At 37.8% G+C, this 25,708-nt stretch overlaps 1 pseudogene; it reads left to right on the top strand.

Moving 5' to 3' along the window:
* Nucleotides 1-599: 599 nt before the first annotated feature.
* The window catches only part of LOC114046578, a 45,050-nt pseudogene continuing 19,941 nt past the window's right edge, over nucleotides 600-25,708 (top strand).

The raw sequence follows: 25,708 nt of genomic DNA, 5'->3' as shown, positions 1-25,708 counted from the left end.
TTTTTTTTCCCTGTTGCTGCTTGGGACACTGCAGTCTAAACTCTTATCTGACATGATCTGGAATCTTCTTTAACTCGCATCATATCTTTGGTTCCCTAGCCTGGATGAATGGCAGAGGCACTGCCTGGAGCTGTAGGAAAGAGATTGTTTTCAACATCATCATGTCCTTATTTACCAAACACATTAGCTTGGACCTAGGTAAGGCTGGTGACCTGTGTCCTACATTTCCACCTCTGTCATGCATTACTGCCAGCAACAAATTGATGACCACACCTTCATATTGTTAAAGGAATGGTGAGTGGACATCTACAAAAGAATATATGGATCATCAAGAGCCAACATGGTTTCATTAATAATAGGTCTAATGGACTAGCCTTATTTCCTTTTTTTTGGCAGAGTAGTACACTGATATTATAATGATATCATGAGAAATTGAAGAAAACCCCCTATAAGATGGGTTTATCCCAATGGAAAACTTACAAAGAAGGTCATGGACAAGAGTTACGCAGGATATTAGTCAAAGGTGGAGCTCCTTCCAGTCTTGAAGGAGATTACGAATTCCCAAGAGTCAGAGAGAGGGTCTAGTTTGAAACTAAAGAATGGCAACTCAGGAAAAGAAACCTGAAAATCTGCAGTGTTCAGGTGAACTCTCAATTCACTTTTCAAACCCAAATATCTCAGAAGTGAAGGAAGATATTCTTTACCATTTCAATCTTGAAACTAAAACTCATGATTTATATACTGTGTTTGGAGATGTAAAGTTGTATGTATTGGAGGAAGTTCTGCCCGGATGAAAGCTTTCATTAGCTGTACAAGTGAAGAGCTGGGACTTGCACAACCTGGCATGGATCACCCTAACATTTGTGAAGGAACTGACCAGTATGCCATGTATAAGATTGGATCTGTATTATCAATTAGCCATGGTATGGGAGTTCCTTCCATTGGAATCATGTTACATGAACTCATCAAGTTACTGTATGATGCCAAGTGTTCTGATGTTGTTGTCATTTGCCTTGGTACATGTGGTGGAACAGGTCTAGAATATAGTTCAGTAGTGCTAACTAGAAAAGCTATGGATTCTGGCTTCAAACATGAATTTGAACAAATTGTTTTGGGGAAATGCATAGTGTGAAATATAGAGTTCAGCGATGACCTAAATCAGGAACTAATGGCATGTGCCAAGGAGATAAATGAGTTTAATACTGTTACATGGAATACATGGAAACACCATGTGTAACTTAGACTTCTACAAAGCTCGAGCTCGGCTGGGTGGTGCTTTCTGCTCATATATGGACAAGGATAAGCAAAGGTATTTACAGGCAGCTTATGATGTGGGAATCAGAAACATTGAGACGGAATCTTCTATCTTTGTAGCCACATGTGATGCTAGCAGCATCAAAGCTGCTGTCGTATGTGTTACTCTTCTAAATCATTTCAATGAAGATCAGATTAGCAGCTCCCATGAGGTGCTTGTTGAGTATCAAAAGAGACCACAGAACTTAGTGGGATATTTCATTAAGAAATGTCTGGGAGGAAAAGCATGGAAACCTTGTTGTTGTTGTTGTTGTTGTTTTTATTTTAAGAAAGTCTGTAATTGTTTGCAATTAAAATAATGGATCCCACTTGTATGCTTTCTAACGTTTTGTAAACCAAAATATCAAATAAAAGTGACTTGTTCTTAAAAAAAAAGTCATGCAGGATAGAGAGGCATGGATGGATTGCAAATCTTCATCACTGAAGGGAAGATTCAAATCAAGGAGATGGTGGAGATATTTTAGTATTTGAGTAGGACACTGGTAGCTCAGAGTGGTATAAAGAGAGCTTACTCAAATTTTAGCACAACATTTGTTAGTACCTGAGATTATTCTTATGGGCTAGAAGAACAGTAGACAATAGTGTAATTATGTGAATTTGGAACTAGTTGGATAGACAGAGTCAAAGAGTAGCCATTAATGGTTTGATGTCAACTTAGAAGGAGGACTCTATGGAGCATCCCAGAAATCTCTGTTTGGTCCTTTGCTATTAAATGTCTCTATCAGTGACTTGGGTAAAGGAATAGATGGCATGGTCATCATATTTGCAGATGACACAAAACTGGAAAGAGTTTGTCAGATGACAAAGAGAAGATCTAAAAAGATCTTGACAGGCTAGAAGACTGGCATTTGGCTAATAAGATTAAATTTAATAGTGATAATTTTTGTTGAGAAAACTGGAAAACAGCCTGGCAGAAACTGGTATAGATCAACATCTTACACACCATTTAAAAAGATAAGGTCAAAATGGACACATGACATAGATATAAAGGGAGATATCATAAGAAAACTAGAAGAACCTGTAACACATTACCTTTTGGACTTAAGGATAGAAGAATTTATGAATAAAGAAGAGATAGAGAGCATTGTGATATATAAAATGGATACTTTTGATTACATTAAATTAAAAAGGTTTTGTCCAAATAAAACTGATGTAACCACGATTAGGAGAGAAGTAGAAAATTGGGGGGAATTTTTTATGAACAGTTTCTCAGATAAAGGTCTCATATCTCAAATATATAGAGAACTTTGTCAAATTTGTAAGAATATGAGTCATTCCCCAAATGATAAATGGTAAAAGGATATTAATAGGCAGTTTTTCAATGAAGAAATAAAAACTATATGTAGTCATATGAAAAAATGTTCTAAATCATTATTGCTTATAGAAATACAAATTAAAACATCTTTGAGATATCATCTCACACCTATCAGATTGGCTAAAATGATAGAAGGGGGAAGTGACAAATGTTGGAGGAGGTATGGAAAAATTGGAACATTAATACACTGTTGGTGGAACAATGACAACCATTTTACAGAGCAATGTGGAATTATACCCAAAGAGTTATAAAACTGTGTGTACCCTTTGACCCAGCAATACCACTATTAGGTGTGTTTCCCGAGGTAATCAGTGAAAAAGGAAAATAATTTATATGTCCTAAAATATTTATAGCAGCTCTCTTTGTGATGGCAAAGAACTGGAAATTGAGGGGATGCCCATGAATTGGGGAATGGCTGAACAAATTGTGGTATATGATTGTGATGGAATCCTACTGTGCTGTAAGAAATGATGAGTGGGTTAGTTTTAGGAAAACATGGAAAGACTTGCATGAAATAAAGAAAAGTGAAGTGAGCAGAATCAAAAGAACCTTGCATTCAGTAACAGCAATATTGTTTGAAGAATAATTTTGAATAACCAAGTTATTCTGAGTACTATAAATACTCAAATCAACTATAAAGGACCTATGAAGGAAGATGCTATCCACCTCCAGAGAAAGAACTGATAAATAGAGGTACACATAGTATGCTTTAACATATCTTTATAAATCTGCATCAATGGTGGCCTTCTCTAGTGTGAGGTGGAGAAGGAGGGAGACAGTTCAAAACTTAAAATGTAACTAAAAAATAAGATTTTTAAAAAGAGATTTAATAGGGATGAATGAAAATCTTATGCTTGTCTCAAATAAAACCCCTCAATTTTACAAATACAGATTAGGGAATACATGGTTAGACAATAAATTGTTTGAGAAAGATCTTGGGGTTTTAGTGAACTGCAAACTCAATAGGAAAACAATGTTTTATATCTATGTATGCATGTGCACGTATGTATATGTGTCCCCTCCCAGTTCTATTTTTTTTTTTATTAAAGGGACCATCCCTTCACTCACTTCTTAAAGAGGCCTCTTCATTGAATGGGTGTTACCTCACTCAAAGTGAGAACCTGAAAAGACCTTAGCTTAAAAGGGCTAAGGCCTCCCATTGCATCCTGGGCTATGTCCAGTCGTCCTGATGAATATCTGGCCACTGGACCCAGAGGATCTGGAGGAGAAAGTGAGGCTGGTGACCTTGCACAGCCCTCCCTCACTTAAATCAAAGTCAATTACAAGTTATGTAATCCTCTCCTTGATGTCCTCCTCTTCAAGAAAGAAGGACAAACACAACAGCAACAACACATATGTCTATATATGTGTACACATGTGTTATATTGTGTCTATCATGTATGTGTACTTATCTACATACATGGATATAGAGAGGTGACAGAGCGAGAGAGAGAGAGAGAGAGAGAGAGAGGTAGAGAGAGAGCGCCAATGTCATCTTAGGCTACATTAACAGAGGCATAGTGTCCAGGAGAGAGAAGGCAATGGTCCCAATGTCCTCTGCCCTTGTCAGATCACATTCGAAGTATTGTTTTCATTTCTATATACTTTATTTTTGGAAGTACATTAATAAACTGGAGAGCCTACAGAGAAGGTGACCCTAGGACATGCCATATTAGTACTAATTGACAGAAGTGAGGATGTTAAACATGAGAAATAGATGATTCACAGAGGATATGATAGCTGTGTTCAAATATCTTAAGAGCTATCATTCCTAAAAGGGATTAATGTTGTTCTGCTTGGCCTCAGAAGACAGAACCAGTAGCAGAGGGTGGAAATTGCAGGGAGGCAGATTTAGGCTTCCAAACAATTAAAGACATCTAAAAGTGGACTTCACTGCCATGGGAGGTAGTTTTCTCCTTGCTGGAGGTCTTCAAGCAAAGGCTTGTTGACAAGAGTATTGGGTATGTTGGATGTACAGTTTTGTTCCACAAAATCGGTTGTCCTAGGTGACATCTGAAGCTCCTTCCAACTCAGGAATGATTCTGAGAAAATTGAGCAGAGAGATGGAAATATATTAATAAATGGCATAATCTTTTTTTAAAAATTAAAAATTTATTTATTTATTTTTCATTTTCACTTCCTAAAGATTTTGAGTTCTTCTCCCCTTTCCTTCCCCCCTCTCAAGACAATGTACAATCTGATATAGGGTCTACATGTACATTCATATTAAACATATTTCATATTAGTCATGTTGTAAAGAAGAATTACAACCAATGGGAGGAACCACGAGAAAGAAGAAACAAAATTTAAAAAAAGAGAGGGAACAAATAGTATGCTTTGATCTGCACTCAGACTCCATAGTTCTTTTTCTGGATGTGGATAGCATTTTCTATCATCAGCCTTTTGGAGTTGTCTTAGATACTAGCATTGCTAAGAAGAGCTAGTCTATCAAAGTTGTTCATCAAACAGTGTTGCTGTTACTGTGTACACTGTTCTTCTGGTTCTGCTGGTTTCACTCAGCATCAGTTGATGTAAGTTTTTCAAATGGCATAATCTTTTAAGTGAACTAAAGTCCTAAGAAATGTGTGATCTACAATATTTGTTTCCTAAGAAATGTGTGATCTACAATATTTGTTTCAACCTTGCTATAAACTCTCTTGTCAGTTTCTCCAAGAACAATTTTGGACTTAACTCCTCTCACTGAGAAAGTTCTTCCTGAAACTGTGTTGGTATCTTGGTATACCATGGATTTTCCTTGTTTCCCAAAGTAGGGAAATCAGAATATGAACAGTCCTTGATGTAGCCAAGTCATATTTCCTGATGTGTATAAAACTTTAAGTCTTGGATCATCCTCTATGTTGAGATTTCAATAAGCATTTATTGCTTATTAATTGCTTCCTATGTGCCAAGCACTGTCCCAGATGTTGCTATTTGTTATCATCCTTTATCCTTGCCTTCCACCTTGTAAGCAATTAGATGCGGTGGCTGACCAAGATGTCCCCATTCCCTCCAGCTCCAGAATCTGCTTCTTACTTCACTCTAATGCTTGGCAGTAGCTCAGGCAGGATTGGAAGAGGATGAGGGAAATAGGACTATAAGTATTTGAGGAGATAAGGAGGTATGGGGACCCTGAGTCTACTGAGAGCTAGCTATAACCAACCTGCCATTATCCCCTTCATCCTATCTTGCCTCCCCCAAGCTAATGTAACATCCAGGGAAAATGTATTGTTGCTAAAATTCTGAATACATTTTTTCATTCAAACACCATTATTCCTGTTGGCTAAGTAGTTAGTAGTGCTAAGTACTATAGTTCAGGTACATTTATTGTTAGAGTCTTTTGTGAGTTGCCTTGGGTACCTAACCATTAGGTATAGTGTATTACCTATGGGAAAATTCATTGCAAATGTCAAACAACTCTTTTACAAATGAACTTTTAGAACCGAACTCTTTTCTAGTTTGAAGACTGCCTGCACATTGCAGCTCAGTAATACAAAAAGTGTATGAATTTGTAGGGCCACTTCAGCTACATAGTTACTCTTCCTTTACCCTGATGAGAAAAAAGTGTGTTTCAATACATTGGGCAACCAGTGTTTGGAAGAACAGGTTCCTCTCTTTAGTTCTTAATTTTTTTTCAGGAAGCTTCAAGGTGAACTGCCTCTGAGGAAAACAGAAGAAATACTGATAGCCTGGAAGCCTCAAAAGACTTATGTAAGTCCTCAGGAGCTATACTTTTCTTTTACTTCCATTATCTTCTAGTTTCACTTTTATTTTCTTTTTAAGACTTCCCCACTCACACCCAATGCATCCCAAATGTCCTCTTCAGTGACATAACATAAGGAAATTTGTGTTCCCCTTTGTGTCAACCCTAAATCCAGCTATTGTGCACAGCCCTCTTTTAGTAATCCATGACATCCTCTCCTCAAATCTTGCCTTAAGGTGGAGTTGGAATCAACTTCCCAAATTTTTTTCTAAACTGGGTATCTGATGGAGGATGAAAATGATGATTTGTATTATCTCATTAAATTCACAAAGTTTACCCTGACATTTCAAAATAGGACAAAACAATAAGAGAAATATTTTAATGTACATTAAGTTATTTTAGAAACCCCAAGTAATACTCAAGATCCCACAGGAAGCAAATTTTGGAGGTGTATGATTTTCAGGATTTTATGAGCATGGTTGTAGTTTATCATCATGCCATAAAATGGAAAACCATAAGGCTATCCATCTTCTCACTTTTTTCTTCTGTTTAAATTAACTCCTCCCATATTCTCTAACACCAAATAGGAGTAAGAGAGAAGCAACATGAGATGATGGAGAGAACAGAGAACAAGGAATTGGAGCACATGGATCTAGTCCCCACTCTGGTAGCTACCAGAGAGGTAGCTGGGTAGCACAATAGATAATGCTGGACCTGTATTCATGAAGATCTGAGTTCAAATTCAGCCTCAGATACTATGAGACCCTGGGCAAATCAGTCAATAAACATTTATTGAGTGCCTACCATGTGCCAGAAACAGTGTAGTCACTTAATAGCTATCTGCTTCAGTTTTCTCATCTGTAAATGAGGACAATAATAGCACCTACTTCCCGGTGTTGTTGTGAAAATAAAATGAGATTGTATTTGCAGAAACAAGCTTTGAAAAATTTAAAGTGTCACATAAATATTATTTTTATTATTACAAGCTGACCTGAGATCAATCCCCTTAGCTCTCTGTAAAATCTACACAATGAAAAAGCAGGACTAGATCCGTGAGGTATCTTACAGCTTATTGTACAATCACAAAACAGTCTATGCCATCCTTTAAGTCCAGCCAGGGATAGCAACCACAAATGTAGTCACTGTAATGATACTTCTCACCTGGGAGAGTGTGAAATGAAGAACCAGTGACTGAGTACCTGAAGACCAGTCAACCACTCAGTAAACATCTATTAAGTGCCAACAATATGCCAGACACTAGTGGTGTCAAAGTTTCCCAGGCAGTTTACATAAAAATGTCGTGTAATTCAATGCAATAAACATTATCAATAGATCCAAAAATAACTTTTCCCATGATCTCTAGGGTTCACCACTCCCTCTGCATATAATTTATGCCACTGGAATGCAGAGCAGCTGAGGCAAGAACCAGGAAGAGTGCATTTGGCCAGGTAAGAAGTTGCCAGTCATTTCAAGACCTGTTGGACCAGCTTATCAAGCTTCTGATTTCTTCAATATAAAATGCCTGGCAGTTTCAATGATCAAGATAAGCACAGCTGTAATCTACCATGATCCAGAGCTTATTCACAGATCACAGCTGTGTAATTTCAGGTAACATGCTTCCCTTGTTTGGATTTGTTTAACATTGTTAAATATATAGTCAGACCATCTGCACAGTATTTTTTTTAAATTGGAAATTACAACCATAACTTCCTTTTTATATATCAATAAACTAAACAGCAAAATTTCAAAGGGATCCTTCTCTACCATGCACTGAAACAGAATGCTTGTCCCACACCACACCACTGCCTAATTGCACACTAATTGGACAAACGTGATTAAATATTTCAAGATCTTTACTAATTGCCTCTATTTTAGCTTTAAAATTTGCTTGCCACCAACAAATTTAATGACACTGGTGTCTAGTCATCAGCAAAAAGCCCAAGAGTTGCTCTTTAAAATGTACCTAGTCAGAATATTTACTGATTGTGCATTGTTTCCAATGTAGCTTAATTAGAAATCCAATCAGTTCACTAAGTCTAATTATACTTGATTTGTAGATTCAGACTATGATACATAATGAAGCTAAGCAGCTAATAGTAAACATGCCTGCAATATAACAATAAGAGAAATATTTTTAATGTACATCGAGTTATTTTAGAAACTCCAGGCAATACCCAAGATCCCACAGGAAGCAATTTTGAAGTTGTATGATTTTCAGGATTTTATGAGCATGATTTCAGTTTATCATCATGACATAAAATAGAGGACCATAAGGTGTCTACCACCCAACACTCTCGGGTCTTGAAAAGAAAGAAAGAAAGAATCGCATTGAGAGATGTGGAGAGTCCTTGGAAATTGAGTGAGAAACCCATTGCAATGAGGAAACCACATGAATAGTAATCATTCTCTTGGCATTTCTTAAGAAAAGTAGCTTGGAGGTATCTGATCAACATTTAAATGAATACATTCAAAGAGTTCTTGCTGAAAATCTAAGACTCCCCCCCCAAAAAATATTGGTTGAATGGGGGAGGTATAGAAATAACTTTTCAATGCCTCAGATCCATGTATTTATTATATATATGAAGAGTCTGTATGAGTTTAAGGCAGTTTTTCTGGTGGAAAAAAGATTTATGTGATCTACCCAAGTCAATCAATGTCTCAGTGCCCCAGATAACTCTTTTAGAATCAGAGAATGTGAGAATTGGAAGGGACCTCATCTACCATCTCATCTAACCTATGCATGAAAGGAATCATGAGTTTAACATACCTGGCAAGTGGTAATCCAGTGTTGGCTTGAAGACTCCAAAAAGGAGGAGCATTCCATCTTTGGTGGTAGCTCACTCCACTTTAGGACAGCTCTAATTGCTAGAAAAATTTTCTTGATATCATACGTAGATTTGCCTATTTATACTTTTTACCCATTGCTCCTGGTTCTGTCCTCTAGGGACTTAACAGAAAAAGTATAATCCCTATTCTACATGATAGCCCTTCAAATACTTGAGAAAAAGCTATCACATGCATCCTTCCTCATCTTCCTTCTCACGGATAAACATGCTCTGTTTCTTCAGTTGATCTTCATATAACCTGAATTCAAGTCCCTTCACCATCCTGGTTGCAGCCTCCTAGACACTCTGCTTCTTATTGATGTCCTTTTCAAACTGTGGCATCTATGATTACTATTCCAGATGAGGTCTGCCTAGGGCATGGTGCAAAGGGACTATCATTCCCCTGTTCCTAGAAGCTGTGCTTCCTTTGCTTTCTCTCACTGAAGCCCAAAATCACATTGGCTTTTTTTTTTCACTGTCCCATAAGTAACACTGTTGGCTCATACTGAGTTAGCAGTTCACTAAAATCTCCATATCTTTTTCAGAATAATCACTGTCTATCCATATTTTACCCATCTTATATTTTTGAATTTTTTTAATACTCAAATGGAAGACTTTTACATTTATCTCTATTGAAATCCTTATTAGATGTAGCTTAGAGCTTGAGCCTACCGAGACCTTTTTGGATCTTCATTCTATTATCCAGTGTGTTAACTATTCCTCTTAGTTTTCAGTCATTGACAAATTTTATGAATATGCTACTGATACCTTTATTCAAGTCATTGATAAAAATGTTAAACAGCACTGATCCCAGCACAGATTCCTAGGTACCTCCTCCCAGATTGACATTGAACCATTAACAACTACTCATTGAATTTAAGCAGTGTTGAATCCATCTAATTATATTATCCTCTAGTCCACATCTCTCAATCTTCTCCATGAGAAGCATCTGAAATAGCTTTATCAAAAGCTTCACTAAAGTCTGGATAAACTGTATCCCCAGCATTCCATTTATCTACTAATTTAGTAATCCTGTCAAAAAAAAAAAAAAGGAAATGAAGTTAGCCTGGCATGACTTATTCTAGACAAAGCCATGCAGACTCTTTGTAATCACCACTTCCCTTTCTAGATGTTCACTAATCATCTCTTTATTGATCCATTCTAGATTGCCTAGAGTGTGAAAACACTGTTCTCTTTCCTTTTTTTGAAAATCCATAATATTTTTAAAATTTTCTAATGCTTTAAGTAAGAGGTTACCATCTGGATCCCCATCAATAAAATCACAGATCTTGGGGGCTACAAAAAGCAAAAATTAAAGAAAAACAAAAATAAAATGACGTATGTATATACTCACTATTTTACTGCAGGGAAAATGCTTTTAATGAGTCTGATAATCTTGTTCAGGATAAATAACACAATTTAAGATTCAGAAGACTTGGGTAGAATTATGACACTCACTATAGCATATGATATGTTCTCCCTCAAACTAATAATTTTTTACACATACAATGAAATAGAGAAGAGAGACCATTTTACAGAAAGAATTTAAAAAACACACAATTAAACAGATCACTTTGCCTCAATTTTCTGGGTATTTTGAGCAAAAGTGAGCAACACAGAGAGATAGAAATAGAGACAGAGAGAGATGCAGTCAGAAAAGCAGAAACACTGAGAAAAGGAGAGAGAGAAAGAGACAGAAGAGAAGGAGATAGAGAAAAAGAGAGAAGAGGAGAGGAGAGAAAGGGAGAGACAGAGACAAAGAAAGAAAAAGAAAGAAGGAAGGAAGAAAAGAAAGAAAGAAAGGAAGGAAGGAAGGAAGGAAGGAAGGAAGGAAGAAAAGAAAGAAAGAAAAGAAAGAAAGAAGAGAAAGAAAGAAGGAGAGAGAAAGAAAGACTGAAAATCAAAAGAAGTCTTTGATGATAAATATTCAGAAAATTGACTCATTATGCCACTTTGCTTAGCATTGGGAAACAATTTGATTCCCTCAATAGCACGGATGTACATAAACACGTACAGACTTAGGGCTGATTTCTGTGAACGCCCCCTCACATTTATACAGTCTTTATCTACCAAATGATACAGTATTCTGCAACCAGAGTGATGCTACTGATAACACAGGTTTACAAGCAAGAAAGTAATCCACAACAGTCATGTTAATTTTCTTTTGATTAGGAACACAGTGGGGGAAATCGATGAGGGGGTGGGGGCAGAGAGATGTGAAAGAAATGCAATTTTTAAGCTTTCAGATGAATATTATAAGTCACGCAGAGCACAAGGAAAGCAGTCCAGGACTGAGAATGAGTTGCTGATGATTTCTTAACAATAGATTCCATTTCTTTAGAGTACTTGTTTCCCTTTAATGTAAAGCTTCTCTTTCTATTCCTATTTGTTTTAATAGTCATATTGAATGGCTCTTAGCTGAAAGACTTTACTAAGTGCAAAATATGAGGAATTTTAATTATCACATAAAAAAACCAGATCATTTATGTATATTCTGTTGTTACTTCAAAATACAGAGTTGCCACTTTTAAAAATGTTTCATTAAAAAAATGGTAAGAGCCAATGTCAAATATCTTATTTTTGTTTTTTCTTTACTATTGTATGTGACTGAATACTTCGAGTCTTGACAATTTTCTTTGGTTTTCTGTTTTTTGCTTTTTGATATTATTCAAATTTCAGTATCTGCTCAGGCCATTATTTATTTATTTTTCTTTACTATGTCCTGGTTATGCAATTAACATGACTCTCACTTCTTCTCTTCCCTCTGTTTATGGCCTATTGCTTTTTTATGGATTAATGTCTCTGCATCAAGAAAAATGCTAATTACATGAAAATACTTCTTGAAAACAAAATTCACCACACTCTGAGAGCATTTTCAGGTCTCCTAAATGCCCTAAATTCTTATAGATAATATTTAGTGCCACTTTCTTTACCTTTATTGCCAGTGCAGGATTAAATTACGATATTAACAATGAGTCAGTTATAGATACATGGTGAAGTATGAAAGCTTGGAAGAGACAAAGAATGGTAGAATCTCTTCCTGGTCATTCAGATGAATTAATAAGGATTTATTAAGCATATCCTAGGTGCTAGGCTATTGACTATTTATTGGAAAGACAAATAATAAAACTGAAGCTTAAATACTTTGGCCACGTAATGAGGAAAAAGGACTCAATGGAAAAGACTGATGCTGGGAAATATTGAAGGCAAAAGGAGAAGGAGATGGCAGAGCATGAGATGGATAGTGTCATGGAAGCAATGAACATAAGCTTGGTGGACAGATTTTGGGAGATAGTGGAGGACAGAAGGGCCTGGCATGCTAACATCCATAGGAAGAGCTGGACATGGCTAAACAACTGAACAACGACAAGGACAACAAGGTGCCAAGCAAAGTGTTTCAAAAATGAAACGCTCCCTGCCCTCAAGGTGCTTACATTCTATCAGCAAAGATGGGTCAGTTCTCTTTTGTTTACTGATTGTAGAATGAGGGGAAGGGTACTTTAGCCATTCAAATTATTCAAAATCCAAATTGAGTCTCAGATAAGCTATTTAGGAGCAAAATTTGACAACAAAAATGTACACCTTTGAAAGTCCTGATCTCTCATATCTGAACTTTTGTTGAAACCAAGTAATTCTTAAGCTTTCTCCCTAAACTGAATGTTAAAGAAAAAATATGCCACCTTCCCAAGTGGCTAAGAAACTTAGAGTAAAAGTGGAAATACAAATATGAAACTTTTCTCCCTCTTAAGGGCTGAATATTTTAAGGGACTATACCAATCTCTCTTTCTCTTCTTAAATCACAAATATAGTTTTATCTTTCCCTTTATTATTAATAAGGCCTGGCCCCCTTTTAACATGCAACCAGAGCCTAATGAGCCATGCAGACTTCTGTAATTTCTTCACTGTTGAAAATGCCTGACACTAATCTATGTCATTTATACTAATAAGAGGTGGATCAGCTGATAGTTGGTGCAATGAAAATATGCTAAATATACTTTATTGAATTGCATATAGTCATTTCTTACCAGTGTTCACTGGATTGTGGCAACAGATGTGGTGTTATTAGCCCAGAACTATTTTTGAAGTAGGGCCTTTGGTCTGAATAAAAGGGAGAGAAGGAAGGGGAGACAGGGGAAATAAGGAAGGTGAGAATCTAACATTCAGTGATGTATTGCCTTTATTTTTTTACATTGACAATATTGACTTTGAAAGTACCACCCCAGAAATGTTTTTTGGGGGGTGGTTCTTTTTTTTTTTTGGTGTCTTTTAGACCAGAAGCCAATCTCTTGCCACCTTTAGGAAGGACACTGAAGTGCCACCCTAAAATATGAGGTAACATTTTATCCTAAATGGACATTAATTAATGTTAAATTGCAACGAATTCACATGGAGTTCATGAATTATGTCCACAAGGATACCAGAACAGTGCTTCATGATTAATGATTTTCCAATGAACACCAAATTAAATGTTAATGATTTTCATGCATTGTGATTGTCGTGTTGTTATTATCTTGAGGGGGGAGAGGAGAATAGACTCTTCTCATTCTATTTCCTAATCATCATTCTGTTTTCTTTGGGGCTCTTTGGTGTATCCGTGTTCCATCATCTGCTTGCACAGAGACACGACTGAGGAGATAGACTGCAGATGCTGGTGAATGTTTCCAGCTTCTTGTGTCGATACCTGTTCTTGGCTCACATGCCGCAAAGCAGAGGGTGCTTTTAAAAACCTTATTTAACATCTACATTTTTCATTCACAACACTCAGTGATCAATGATGCATCCTCTGAGACATTCTTCAAATAAGGGGGCTCTGGGGTTACTGCACTGAGTGTTTATAGAAACAGGCAAAGATTCTCTTGTGGAACCACCAAGGACAAGACCTGTCTTTGGCTGGGGAGTGGGGGGAATTAAGCATGTCATGAAAATTAACATTCATCTTTGTTCCATATTTGATTAAGAGCCTGAGGACTGGGATAGCCCAGTGATTTGAAAAACAGAGTTGTGTTGGATGGTGGGTATACATATACAATGCCTGCAGGACCCCTACTGTCTTTCTCTCCTGCTCCAAACACACACATGTCACCTAGATATCCTTTCTATCAAGGAACTTATGTTTGCCAAATTATCCCCAAACATCCCAATGACACAATTAAATGGCAGTAGGTTGTGAACTGCATTGTGAGTAGTGTATGATTCCTACTGGTGTGGTAGCAAGCCCTCTTGTCTTTCTTCTGTTGCCTCCTGACCAATATTTCTTCAGAACATGCTCCATGTTTGTGTGGGAGCTATATATCTTTCACTCAACTTCAGCTATATTTTCCAGATTTCCAGAGACATCCTGTGATTTATCCCCAAAAAGAATTATGGGTCAAATATATCTCTACCCCTTTCCCTGGACAATTGCTGGACTCGTGCATTTCAGAATCTCTTTCCTCTTAACTTCTGCCAGCACAGGTGTGTTGACTCCCCAGAGATTAACAGTCTGGTTGAAGGTGTGATTGAAATCAGGTTGGCTTCTCTTCAGAATCCCGTGCCCCTAGCCTACTAAATCACCACCTATAATCTTGGGCGCTTAGGCAAAGCAAACAAAATAATCTGCCAGGAAACACTAATGGTGCCGTGTCAACACAGACATTGTTTGTATCAACTGTCCTATTATTATTACCTAGCTCCCCAAATCCAATCAAACTGCAATTCCAGCACGGCAGGGGACAGACATTAATTAGGAAGAATGTGTATCTGTGTGTACACACACACAGATACACATGGTGTACACCCACCTATCATTTAAACATTTGCATGTGTGCACACATGGACGCACAAGCCACGTTACTAATTAGCTTAACCTGCAAGCACATTCCTCCCTGCCCCACCCCCTTCCCCCACCCCCAGGTCTCTGGTCTGTTGTTCCAACACACGCAAGCATATATTCTGTGTGCATGTCCCCTGCCCTGCATCTCGGCATTTTCCAACAGATGTTAGCTAATGTGGTTGTAGAAGGTTCACTGTGGATGCAGTGAGTCCAATAAATCTTCCTCTTAAATGCAGGCACTCCACCATCTCAGCATCTTCTACCTATAATACATTTTAATTACTTGGCTATTCAAATTATACTAAATTAGATTTGCACAGAGCAGCATCATGGATTTCTCAATTTACATTTAATTCACCACCAACAACATAAACCCGGCAAGTGCACTCTTATTACAACTTGCAGGAGCTGCTGAAGTCGGATACCTTTAAAATTATTAAGTGACAAAGATTACTGGCACTAAGGTTCTACTCTGCTTCCCATTAGCCATTTAGGTGACAGCTGCTGTATTACATATAAAGATGAACCATTCCTTGAGGGATGATAGTGGTTCCGCTGTGACACTGTTGGCATAAAGCATTATCAGACCATAGCTGTGCTTAGAGCCATCGCAGTCTCCTAGGCACCTATCAGTACCCTCATTATCTGCATCACAGAGTGTCTAGAAAGAACACTGCGAGGCTTCACGGCTTTGCAGCTCATTTGAGAAGCGGAAATTAAATGTCCCAGGAGAAAAAACAGGCACATTGTAATAGCACCAGCACTATACACCAATAACATGTTGACTGCGGTAGCACTGCCTTCTATCTCATTAATTTAATAGGCTCCTGGAATGAGGATGGAGAAGTAACAGAGGAGCAGCTTTTACAAGCAGATTACTGAACAGGGCTCACATGGTGGGTATTGTGAGCTCATACCAACTTACACGAGGTACCGCCCCGGCACTTCAGATAGTCTTCAGCCCTGCTTTAGGAAACATTGAACAGCAGAGAGAGAGAGACAAGGAGAAAGGGGGAAGAGAATAGGGGAGGGGGGAGGCCATAGAGCAGAGGCAAAATTAACTGATCATAAACATGATCTATGATTATATTATGCAGAATCCTGACGCAAGGTGAAGGAAACAGTGCAAGGCTATAGATAAAATAAGGGCTCTTTCCCACAGTAAGGCATCCGTGTGTACGCGTGTGCACGTTTTGAGAGCCCTATTAAACAGGCAGCCTTGCCCTGCTGAAAATTTATTTTTTTATAGCACGATTTCCATAAAAATTGTAAATGGCTTTGCTACTGCAGAAAAGATCAGCTCCTTTACAGTTGGGATGATACTAGCAAAGTGAAGGAAAAAAATGAAGAACAGAAGTGATTTTAACTAGAGAATTCAGAGCTGGTTTTTTCTCCTGTTGTTTCAGGATAATTGAAGTATCAGTGTTTTTATCTTGAATTATATGAATGACAACATTAATTCCCCACTTCAAAAGGGTGAACTTACCCTTGTGGGTAATATTTCGATTGTTATTGTTGTTGTTTGGTCATTTCAGTCATGTCAGACTCTTCATGACCCCCTTTGGGGTGTTCTTGGCAAAGATACTAGAGTGGTTTGCCATTTCCTTCTCCAGTTCATTTTACAGATGAGGAAACTGAGGAAAACAGAGTGAAGTGACATGCTCAGGATCACACAGCTAGTACATGTCTGAGGCCAGATTTGAACTCAGAAAGATGAATCTTCCTGACTTCAGGCCTGGCATTCTATCCACTGCACCACCTAGCTGCTCACAATATTTCTGTTTTTGCTCACTTAAAAAGATCCTAGGCCTGCCAAGTTTGTGACATATCATATAAGTTTCATGTGCATGAGATTTTAGTTTGTAACAACTTCTTTTCATTTTCCACCCTTTGCTTAAAGGCAAAGGTTGTGTGTTAGTTTAGCAGGAAGAACAAGAGGATTTGGAATTTAGGCAAGCCACAGTGTCCTCCAAGCTCGTCCACAGTTGGTTTTGACCATCATGGTTGTAAAGAAGTACTAACATGAGCATGAAAACTTTTCTCAATATGAAGCTCTACTTCCATGTTTAGTACCAATTAGCTAGAATTAGTCTTTCAATTCATTTATTCATTCAAGAAATTTATTAATCAAATGTATATAGGGCGTGAAGTTAGGCCCAGTAAGATATAAACTTTGGATTAGCTATGGCCCCTGCCTCGTGGAGCACATGGCCCAACTGGGGAATAAGACACAAACAAAAATAATTATAATACAAAAAAGTACATGACAAGAGAGATACAAACATGGTGCTGTGAAAAATAGGAGTGGTGATCTATCATTATCAATAGGGGACAACGTGGAAGGTGCCACAAAGGATGTGGCATTTGAAACATGGCTAAGTATTCAACAAGTAGCCTGTTTGGGGGTGGGGTGGGTGGGAGGGAACTTAAAGATCATCTAGTCCAAATTTTGAATTTTACTGATGAGAAAACTGAGTCCTTCATTGAATTCTAAATATTAGTAAAACATGTTACATCCTATAGGCAAGAAGCTCAGAAAAAAAGGTCAGGGATAGAATATTTGAGAATCAAATGTATAGAGGTGAGATTTGAAGCAGGGGGAATGAGAGAGATTGCCAAAAAACAGAGTATAAAGAGAAAAAAGAGAAGTCCAAGATTAGAAAAAAGAAAAGAAATCAGCAAAGGAAATGGAGAAGGAGATGTTGAAAAGGGTCAGAAAGAGTCAGATATGACTGAAACAACTGAACAACAACAGCAATAACAAAAAAAGAATAACTAGCACAGGGCCTTGAGGCCACATATCATTGGATATGGTCATAAGTGACCTGTGAGAGAACCGGGTAGAGTGGTGGCAAAAGACTCTGAATTACCCAAGGATGAAGGAAGTGGTGAGGAAATAGGGAAAGGAGCATAAACTACATATTCCAAAAAACCTTGTAGTTGAAGGGAAGAATGAGGGTGGGATATCTTCATAGGGCCAGGGAAGAGTGATGATAGAAACTTGGTAAAGGGGAAGAGGTAAGAAAAGATAGAAAAGAGGTAGACAGTCTCACTTTGTCTCTCCTTATCTAGCTGAAAATTTGACACTATAGGTAGAACAGAGAACTGTTCTATTATCATTTAAAAACACACATTATTCTGTGAATCTCTAAATGGTGACTGGAAAATATTAAACTTGTTCTCTCAGTACACACACACAGTCCAAACCTTGCCTAAGGTAAGGGCACAATGAGAGTGGAGAGTATCCTAATTTGAGAGTCCTAATTTGGCACACCACAATCTCTTGCGCCTTTCCTATGTGAGTGAAAGGAGTGATTTGGATGCAGCTGCACAAAGATCCCTAGCCTCTCTCCACTCCACCTTCAATATTACTAAGAGAATCTCCAGGGTAACTTTCATGGATATATACTAGTGGTCAGATCCCTGATGGCAGGTGAAAGGAATTTACTTATTCCAAAATAAATATCAGGTAGTCCTAAGGTCATTTTCTATAGAAGAAAGCAAAGGGAGTTAAAAATATAGATTTCACCAGAGAGACTTTTGCTCCTGGCTGGGTAGAGCTGTTGATCTGGTTCACAAAAGAGTTGAAATAAATCTGCGTCTCTGGACTATGTAACAAAAGATGTATCAGCACTCCCCTGTGGAGAAGCGGCAGCATAGTACCTGCAATTCAGTGATGAACCACCAGGTGTCAGTGCTAGTTCAATGGAGAACCAGGAGATGGCAGCAGGGCAAAGTCAACTAGCAGATGACATTGAAAACTTTTCAAGGAAGCTGCCAGTGGCAGATTTAAAGATATATAGGTGTTTCTCTTCAGACACAATCCTAGAACTTGAGCTATTTGGGCTGTACGTGTTCTCTTTCCCACTTGTAGTATAAGATAGTATATCTGTATGTGTATGGGGTGATGATGGTTGAGGGATGAGAGTTCCCTTGTTATCTTCTTGTAATTCTGCCTTTGCTTTGAGTTGAATGTCTAACTTCTAATTTGGTCCGATGGAAACATCAGACAGGGACTTAAGGACTGTTTTAATAGACACTGACCCAAAATATGCCTTGAAACACTGTATAACTTTCAGAGACTTATATTTGAGAGTGGTTCAGGCTATAGTACCATAGAACTTACCTTTCATTTCCTTTGCCTCATGAGTTGAATGACAGGATGTGCTTTAATATTGGGTACTTCAGTGTTTGATGAGGTAAATAAAATTATGGAATATAATTCAGTCTAATTTTCCTTCTGTCCACTCCTGACCACCCCCCCATTACAAAACCTAGATTACTTCCTACCATCCCCCCTCCCTCAAATTCTAGAAAAGCATGTTTTAGTAGGCATGCAATAAATATGTGCTGAATGAATGAATGGAGAAGGCAGGGAGAGAAGAGGGGGATGAAGTGGGAATGAGGAGAAGACAAGGGAAGAGAAGAAGAGAAGAGGTAGGTGGGAGGGCACTAGTTTTTGTGGACATGGTGTCAATAGCTTTTTAATTTCTTGGCAGAGGTGAAATTAAATTAAAACTTCTACTTTCTTGTGCTCTGCCGCAAATCTCAAGCCCTGAGCCTAGCTAAATGGTAGTTCAGCAGTTGAATTTTCAGGAAGAAGAGGAAGGAAAGGGCAGAGAAAGGTGTGGGAAGATAAATTCTTTGATCACATGCCATAGAAAGATATTGTGACCATTCTTCTCTGGCTTTCTGCAAGCTCATTCTGTCCACTATGTGGGAGGCAATCTTTTTAAATGACCAGCCCAATCTCATTACTTATCTGTCATTCCTTTAAAAATGTGTAATTTACCCAAATTTAGATATCTCCACATGCAGGGCAAAGGGTACTGCATTGGGAAAGAGAGGATCTGGATTTGAATCCCGTGTCTGCTATTTCCAAGCTGGGTGACCCTGGACATGACTCTTGGTCTTGGTTGACTCATCTGTAAAATGACAGGACTGTACTAGATGAACTCAAAGGTCATTTCTCCTGGCTCCTAATTTTTATATTTATGTCTTCATGTCCCATTTAAAGAAATTAGAAATACTGTCTTTACTTATATTTATACACACACATGTTGGGGTGTGTGTGTGTATGTGTGTGTTTGTGTATGTATACACACATTATTCAGAGTATAAGAAAAACTTTGCTAGTCTCTGGTCCATTTTGTTTTCTTTCTCAACTAACTCTTAAAGCACACAGGGATTATAAAAAGAGTAATAATATTAGCTAGCATTTAAATGGAACTTTAGCGATTGCAAAGTGATTGATATACATTGACAGTTTTGCTCCTCAAAACAAGGACTCAGGTACTATCATTCCCATTTTATAGCTGTGGAAACTGAAGAAGAGAGACTACAGGTGACTTTTCAATGGTTCCACAGCAAGGGTCAGGGATGGAATTCCAGCTGAAATCTTTGCAAAACTCAACTCCAGGGTTTTTTCACCATACCTTGTCATCTCAATATAAAAGAAAGTATATCTTTGGAATGCAAGGACAAGGGTTCATATCCCAGCTCTGCTACTAATTATCCTGTATGATGCTGGAGAAGTCACTTAACCTTTCTGAGCCTTAGCTTCCTCATCTTTAAAATGAAAGGTCATGGATTTTATAATCTCTAAGGTTCCTTTCAGTTTTCATCCTTTGAACAATTTGTAAAAACAACAACAACCATAAGAGATACTCTATAGGTGGTTTCCACCAACGTGAGAATGTTACAAAATCTCCAGATCATTTGAAGATAAATCAATAGCCTTCTCCAGATCTACTACTCAAGCCAAGAAAACCATGATAAGGGATCAGTCAGGAAAAAAAAAAAAAAAGCTGGGGTTGCTGAACATGAGCAAATCAAAAGACCTAGCATTAAATCTCATGTTTGCCATGACTTTGGACAATTCACTTAAACTCTCTGGGTCTCAGTTTCCTCATCTGTAAAATGAGAAGGTCAGGCTAAGATGATCTCTAAGGTACTGACCTACTAAAAATTTAGGATCCTAGATCTAGGTAGAGGGGCACATGGACTCATTATGTTAGAAGAATGTAAACTCCAATAGAAATTAAAAGCATGGAGAACAGTTTAGGGGCTTAGTGGATACAGTGCTGCAGTATTTAGAGGCAGGAAGAGCTAAGTTCAAAATCCAGCCTCACACCCGTATTAACTGTATGACACTAAACAAATCGTTTTAAGTTCAGCTTTCCTCGGTTTCCTCATATATAGAATGGGGATAATTATAGCACCAACTTCCCAGAGCTTTTGTAAAGATCAAAGGAGATAACATGTAAAGTACTTTGCAAACCTTGCAAAAGCATTATGTTAATTACTTAATTAATTAATTATATTAATGTTTGCTGTGACATGAACTGTGTCATTTTTTTTTTGTCTTTGTAGGATCAGGACCAGTATAGTACCTTGTTCATAGTAGTCCCTGAATAAATGCTTGTAGAATTGAAATAACCTGTTTTATCTACAAAACTCTCCACAGTGACAATACTTTGACCCTTTGTCAATCTCTTCCCCACCCTTCCTCTGCACCTGAATATATCTTAATAGCCTAAACAGCCTCATGTCTCCACATGCACACTCTCCATTCCAGCTGAGCTAACCTACCCCCATCCTATTTCTCGCATTGCCTAGTCATTTTAGTTATTCTTTTGTGTAGTTATTAAAATACAACTTTTTATCTGAGAGGGATAGCATATTAAACCACCATGAGACAATTACAAGGTATCTCCTAACATACAAACAAAATCCTGAGGAAATGGGGCACACGATAATTAATTCTGGATATGAGGAGAAGGATTCTGGAAACTTAGACTTTAAAGTTTCACCTTGTGGTACCTTGCCTCCAACCCTGATCTAATTGATTATTCCTTTACTGTGTCTTCTTAGCTTTTTCATATTTGATTATTCCTTTGTTAATTTTCCTTTGTCCATTATCTTGAGTATTGATTGTGGTACACTTCTAGTGGAAAATTCACATAGGTCAGGGAAATTTCAGAGTACTTTGTCCAGTTTAGTACAGACAACTGAAGAGCAGAAGGAAAAAATACTAAAAAAAAAATGTATAAATTGGGAATTTGGTGAAATGGAATGATTTAATATAAAGGTAAAGAAGAAAAAATGTTTCTCAGTAAATCTAAACAAGAGGGAAGAAGTTAACCTGACCATTTATGCTAAAACCGCAAAAAGAAATAAACAATAGAAACCCCAAAGGGGGTGAGAATACACATTGTCCAAACTATGACATCAGCTTATATGTCTTCAAAATTGTTTATTTTTATAAAATTGTTGCTATAGCATAAATTGTTTTTCTGATTCTGCTCATTTCACTTTGCATCGGTTCATACAAATCTTTCCACTTCTCTTTGAAATCATCTATTTCTTCATTCCTCACAGCATGATAGCATTCTATCACCTTTATATATCACAAATTATTCAGCCATTCCCCAATTTATGAGCATTTCCTTAGTTTCAATGAGGTTTTCTTTTTGCCACTACAAAACTTTTTCTTGTCATTTACTTTTAGTCTTTTCAATCTGATCAGTGTGAGGTAAAAAATCTCAAAACATCACCATGCTTTGGTGCCTGAAATATTCTTCCACTTGACTTCCACTTTTCAAAATCTCTGGTTTCCTTAAAAAGCTGGCTCAAGCTCTGGCTTCTATACAAAACCTTTCCTGATCCCTGCAGAAACTAGTGCCATCCCTCCCTAAACTATTTTTTTTTAATGTACATGCTGTTTTCCATTAGAATATAAGCTCCTAGAGGGCAAAGACTATTTCAATTTTACCTGTGTATCATGTATGTATTCAACATATTCAATTTTGCCTACATATGCCCAGTGTGAGCAACTAGGTGGTGTAATGGATATGATGTTGGCCCTGGAGTCAAGAAGGCTCATTTCCTGACTTCAAATCTGGCCTCAGATACTTCCTGGCTGTCTGACCCTGGGCAAGTCACTCCACCTTGTTTGCCTCAGTTTCCTTATCTGTCTAATAAGCTGGAGAAGGAAATGGCAAACCACTCCATTATCTTTGCCAACAAAACATCAAATGGAGTCACAAGGAGTTGGACACAGCTGAAACAATTGAACAACATTTAATCCCCAGTGCTTTGCATAGTACCTGGTACATGGTAGGTATTCAATAAGTGCTTGTCAATTGATTCATTGGACTCTCTGAAATTCTTATTCTTCTGAAATCATGACCTTCCATGCTGCAGAGACAAATAGCATCACCAGAAGCATAGCAATATTAAATGATGAAATTTTGTAGCAGGGGACCACTTGAGACCATTGAAAACATGCCCAACCTCTGAAATATGATCCAGCCCATTCTCTTTATATTAAATTTGGAGCTTAGTATGATGGCCACAGGACAGGTTCTTATATTTAGAACTGGAAGAACACTTGGAAACTTTCCAATCTAGCCTCTTCATTTTTTTTGATGAGGAAACTGAGGTAAAGTGACTTGCCTAGGGTCACAAAGGTGGTGTCAGAGGCAGGATCCCAACTTGAGTCCTCTGACACTAAAATCGGTGGTTTTTGCCTCCCCCACACTGCCTCTCCACCACACTGCTGAGAGAACAACTCTATGGGCCACCCCTTTAGCCATTTGTTATAAACAACTAGGACAAGGTGTCTACATTTGTCTTCATTTCCCCATCTTCCCACTTCTCACTTCTCAGCTCTTTATAATTTAGTTTCCAACTCAAAAACTCCAGTACAAGTTCTCTCCAAGGCTACTATTGATGTCTTAACTGCTAAATATGATGGCCTTTTCTCAGATCTTCCTTCCCGACCTCTCTGCAGTTTTTTAGAATGTTGACTGTCCACTGGATATTCTATTCTCCCTAACTTTTGTAATATTGTTCTCTCTTTGTTCTCCTACTACCTGTCTGACTAGTTCTCAGATTCTTTTACTGGATTATCATCCATATATAATTCCTTTACTGTGGATGTCCCAAAAGACTTTGTCCTAGACTCTATGGTTATCCCTATATATACCTTGTTCTTTAGTTCATTCACTTTTATGAGTTCCCCAGATTCTGTATATTCAGTGTTCCTCCCTCCCCTGAGCTCTAGGCTCATATCATCAGCTACTTGGTGGAAATTTTCATCTGGGTGTCCTGTAGGCATCTCAAACTCAACATGTCCAAAACAGAACTCATCATCTCCCCTTCTGAACCCATCCCAACAAACATGTCTATTTAATAGCTAATAATAACTACAATTTAGATAGCTCTAACTATGTGCCAAGCAGGCGCTGTATTAAGCATTTTACAATTATTATCTCATTTCATCTGTTTCTCTTCTAAGAACCATCATCCTTTCTGTTACCCAGCTCTACTGCAATCTTGCCTCAGAGTCGTCTTCAGCATCTCATCTCCCTCATCTTACAGGTCCAATCAGCTTTCAAGTCTGGTCAATTCTATTTCTCCAATATCTCTTACATCTGCCCCCTTTGTTCCACTAACAATTGTATTACCCTAATTCAGACTTTCATTTTACCTCGTCTGGTATTATGATGGCTCCCTAATTGGTTTTCGTTCTTCTAGTCTCTTTCCTCTTCAATCTATCTTCCAAAGAAAGATCTGCCAAAATAATGTTCTGAATACACAAGTCTGACAACATTACTCCTCTGGCTAAGATTCTTTAGTAATTCTCTCTTGTCTTTAATGTAAAATATGAGTTCCTTAGCTTGACATTCAAGCACAATCTGACTCTGGATTCATTTCAAATTCTTTCCCTCCATGCACTCAACATTCTAACCAAATTTGACTATTTCCTGTTGCCCAGTCATGGCATTTCATCTCCATCTTCAAGCCTTTGCATAGGCTGTCTTCTTTTCTTCAAATATACTCACTCCTCTAAGGTTTTTTTTGTTTGTTTTTTGTTTTGGGGCACTTGGGTTAGGTGACTTGCCCAGGTTCACACAGCTAGGAAGTGTCAAATGTTTGGTCTGAGGCTGGATTTGAACTCAGATCGTCCTGACTTCAAGGGTGGTGTTCTATCCACTGTGCCACCTAGCTGCCCCTCCTCTGAGTTTTAGAACCCTCAATTTCCCTCAAGACTCAATGCAAGTACCATCTCCTCTTAGTCCTTTCTCCCTCCTTAACTTATGTTGTATATATTTATCTCTGTATATGATGGATGAACTTCTTATGATGCATAAGATTCTTATGATCTCTTTAGATGATGTATAAGCCAGAACTGCTTTTCATTTTCTTTTACCCCTACACCTAATATTGTGCCTTGAATGTAATAACTGCATTATAAATGCTTTTTGAACTGAACTGAATTGAATTGGGAAATGTACATTCATCAACCATTTTTTTCCCATGTAGGGTGGTAGGCCCATGGACAACCTTAGGAGGTTCTTCAATGTTCTGAGGCTTCATGAAGTCAGAATCAATGTCATCCCCAAACAAGAACATATGAGTTATCTCACTATCTGTAAGAAATCCTCTCCTGCTTATATTTTTTCCCAGACATCCTCCATGACATTGCCAACCATACCTCACTTACCTTGTTTCATACCTCACTTAGTGTTAATGCTCAAAGGATCACTGAATAAAGTTATCCCTTTACTTATATCTGCTAGGGAATCTCTAGTGATCTTCTTTTGGCATCATGGAAGACAACCTATTGGAAGTTAACCTTTTTGACTACATTTTGCTCTACCAAGTAAGTGATGGGGACATTTTGTAAGGGATAAATAATATACACAATAGAATCTTATCTTGTTTTCACCTCTCAG

The sequence above is a fragment of the Vombatus ursinus genome, unplaced genomic scaffold (assembly GCF_900497805.2).
Source record: "Vombatus ursinus unplaced genomic scaffold, bare-nosed wombat genome assembly UNPS02000577.1, whole genome shotgun sequence".
Taxonomy (NCBI): Eukaryota; Metazoa; Chordata; class Mammalia; order Diprotodontia; family Vombatidae; genus Vombatus; species Vombatus ursinus.
Note: the sequence above shows the minus strand (reverse complement) of the source record. Positions and strands in the feature narration are given on the sequence as shown.